Source organism: Cyanistes caeruleus, chromosome 1, assembly GCF_971803275.1.
Source record: "Cyanistes caeruleus chromosome 1, bCyaCae1.hap1.1, whole genome shotgun sequence".
Taxonomy (NCBI): domain Eukaryota; kingdom Metazoa; phylum Chordata; class Aves; order Passeriformes; family Paridae; genus Cyanistes; species Cyanistes caeruleus.
The window spans coordinates 56,722,473-56,726,351 of NC_141701.1; the positions used below are offsets into that span (position 1 = coordinate 56,722,473).

Below are 3,879 nucleotides of genomic sequence, written 5' to 3' on the forward strand. Positions count from 1 at the left end.
AACACTAAAATACATGTTGTTCTCCATAATGCATTCTTAAAGGTCATCCATCTGAGTATCCTTCAAGCACATTTTCCTTTCCTCTCCACCCTTGTTTTTTTTTTCTTACAAGATTCATTTTATTGCAAAAAAAAAAATAAATTCTTACAATTAGTTAGTTTTTATTGTTTTAAAGCAGAGAACATCTTTCCTGTGTTTTAAATCACAAAAAGCTCAAACTTGCAAATATTTACCTTTTAACATGTGTGATTCCATTATTTTCAAAGACAAAATTGAGTAAAATTACTCATGTGTAATAAAATTTAGAGGTACAAAAATCTATGTATTAAATTGTATGATTTTTTGTTTTGTTTTGTTTTTTATTTTCCCCACTGAAGATTGATATAATTGTTTTTTCAAACTGGTCTAAAACATACTCTTTTTTGTTCCAAATCACAACTTTTCTGTTGCCCTTACACATTAGAAGCACAACTCGAGATATGTATAGCTATTTTTCATTTTATTGGAGTAGACCATAGTGGCTCTCATGCTGCATTCTGTATTATGTTTTGTTTGTGTTTTCTGATAGCAAATTGCTACATGACTACCACCAGTATCTGTTAGATTGCCTTTCCCTGATCTGCCCAGTCTGGCTTTTATTCTGTTGCTGTCTATCAGGCCAAACAGCAGAGTTTCTTTCAAAGGAACATACTTCATCTGGCACATGCTTCCAAACTATAGGAGTTATCTCTCTCACATCAGTGAGAGACTCAGGTTTCTTTCCTTTCCTTGTCCTTGCTAGGTCTCTTTGGATTCTGGTTGTATTTTAGGAATTGTCTTATCAGTGAATTGCATGCAGATGGTGTGATAAGTGTGTTTTAACCCCAGCCAGGAACTAAGCCCCACACAGCCACTTGCTCACTACCCCTGGTGAGGTGGGAGGGAGAACCAGAGGAGAAAAAGTGAGAAAATTCATGTTTCCTAATAAAGACCATTTAAGAGGTAAAGCAAAAGCTGTGTATGCAAGCAAGGCAAAATGAGGACTTCATTCACCACTTCCCATGTGTAGGGAGGTGCTCAGCCATTCCCAGGAAAGGACTCCATCACCTCTAATGGTGACTTGGGAAGACAGCCAGCATCCTGAATGTTCCTTTTTCGTCATTTTCTTCCTCCAGATCTATATGCTGAACATGATGCCATGTGTTATGGAACGTTCCTTTGGTCAGCTGGGGTAAGCTATCCCACATGTGTCCTCTCCCAGCTCCTGGTGCACCCCCAGCCCACTCGCTGTACAAGTACAAGAAGCAGAAAAGGCTTTAATTCTAAGTGCTGCTCAGCAGTAAGTAACTAAAATCATCACTGTGCTATCAACCCTGTTCTCACTTCATTTTTTGATTTCTCAAAATGAAAACATAGCCCCATACCAATTACTGTGAAGAAAATTACATGAGCCTAAACCAGCACAATGGTGCCAATATAGCCCAAAAGCCCTGCCTTCAGTTGTTTTCCAGGTTTTTTTTATCTGAAATAATAGTAATCTTCTGCAAATTGGTGGATTTTGCATATACAGAGCCTATTAAGGGTATCCAGCCAGTGCTTCCTTGGCTTTAACAAGTCTCTTCTTTCCAACAAAACTTCCCCATAATTCAGTGAAAACTTACTCTAAAACTGAGAGGATTTACTGTGTGAACCCTTGGAGATATGTTTTGGACTTGGAACTACACAGAATTTGTATTAAAGGCTATGGTAATCAAATAAAGAATTTTCTAATATAGTAGGGAAGATCCAAGTGCTTGAGAAGGATAAATTTTGAATTAAAAGAGGATTTTACAAGTGAGGATATGGCCTCAAAGTAACATGATGAAATTCAATAATGGTAAGCAGTATATCTTTTAAGTCAACCTGGTCTTCCGTCCCCAGCAAATATCAAATCTAAAATAGCCAGGAAAATCCTACTAGGAGAGGGGAGATAACTGATCTTGGTGTTTTATCTATTCAAATATGGTATTCGAGCCAAAACAACTTAGTTGATGTAAAAGGCCATTTTTAAGAAAAGAGAAATAATATTTTTTTTTTATTAGTTGTCTGCCCTAGAATTGCCATGTCAACATTTTTAATAGAGATACTTACAAGGAACTCTTCCTAGCATGACAGAACAGGAGGGATAGAAATATGTAAGGTTAGAGGAAACACTCTGTTTACAAAGTATTTGTAAATGCAAAGAAGTTTTCTTCTCATCCAGATATAATTAACTTGAGTTATTGAAGAAATTATTAATTTCAGAAATTGGGAGAAAATTCCTGCTTACAAGGACAGCTAAATAATAGAACAGACTACTATGTGAGGTTTCAAAAAGTAGATAAGATAGAGGTATTTTTTACAGGCTAAAACAGAGGACTCATTGGAATGCTTCATAATGGCTCCTAAAACCCCATGAAATACAGTTTCTATGTATATTCCAGTCATTAATGTTAATGGTAGTTTCATCACCATTTTCAGTGATTAAATAATCTTAAAGCAATTAAAAGTCTCCTCTGCATGCCAGCGAGATACACAACAGCTACCTATCACTATCTTCATTTTGCAGATGGAGAAATTCAACTAGAGGATGGAAGTCAATAAATGCCTGCAAGACAGCAAAAGATGATTTTCCAGAACTCAGAATTCAGTCACATTGTTTTCTTCTATGAGTAAGAGTGAGTCACTCTTAACAATGTGATTTAAGGGACTTGCCATAACCATATATTTATTCATAAATTCCCTTAAATATTGAAAGGGTTAAAATATATAGAGATATAGACTAAAAGTACTGCTTTGTTTAAACCTCTCTGGAGCTATTGTTCTAACTTCTGTGAAGGCTTTTGAAAGTCCCACTTAATAATAATAATTGAAGAGTGCAGCAATGTGGTTTAAGAAAATGTTTTGAAAAATGTACTCCTCCATTTATGGCACTAAAAGTCTGTATTTTTGAAAGCTAAAGTAGGGAAAAAACAGCTGGGATGACATCTCTTGTCCACATTTGGGAATTCAAATGAAAAATATACTGCTTTTCAGTGGTAGAGTGTTATAGGAAATGTTTTGTTTACTGCTTGGAAAACTGATGATATTACTGAATCAACAAGATGCCCAAATAATACTCCACAGTTTGCACCTGCTTGTCTTGTTTTGATGAGTGTGAAACAATGCAGATTAAGCATGACCAGGTGGAATGCAGGAACACATATGTTCAAGCATTCTGTTTTTCTTATTCTTCATGCCTCCTTCCCTCCTTAAATCAGTTTTCACTAGCACTTTTTTTAAGAATCCTGACAGATGGGTTCATAGCACTTTCACTCTGATAATTGTGCATCACTGTAAGCTCTCCATCCTTCTTTCCTTCCTTTTACTGATCTAAATTATTTGCTCAAAATTCCACTTTTTTATGTGACTGCAAAGAACATGATTCTTTCCTCTGTACTGAAGGGCTAATAATGAAAAATATTGTGTGTGTCTTTGGCAACTAGAAGATCTTAGAGAAATCTGAAGAGCCCTTTCCAGAAGCATCTCATTACTTCTGGGAAACTATGTAATTTTTAACTTTCTGTAAGGTTTTTATTTTTCTTTTGTATGTTTGTGTTTATGTGCATGGATTTTCTTTTTGAACTTCTCATTAAGTATGATATATTTTTCATTAAGTACAATGATAAAAAATGTACTAAAATCAGTACCTCCTTCAGAAACCAAGAATCTTTGTCTTCCCAGTTTTAAATATAATTTTCTCCTCTAGGGTCAACAACTTTTGTCTATAGGAACTGATTTCTCTCCACGCATTCAGTTGTCACTAATTAATTAATAAAAACCAGGATCCTCTACATTAGGAACATAGATATTATTTCCAGCTCATTGATGAACTGGAGTTGT

At 35.3% G+C, this 3,879-nt stretch overlaps 1 long non-coding RNA gene across 1 annotated transcript; it reads left to right on the forward strand.

The window, feature by feature from the left end:
• The first annotated feature begins 883 nt into the window (after positions 1 to 883).
• On the forward strand, positions 884 to 3,497 carry LOC147655522 (uncharacterized). Its single transcript, XR_015279484.1, has 3 exons — positions 884 to 981; positions 1,155 to 1,318; positions 2,567 to 3,497. It is a non-coding gene; the product is annotated as an uncharacterized LOC147655522 (long non-coding RNA).
• The last annotated feature ends 382 nt before the right edge of the window (positions 3,498 to 3,879 follow it).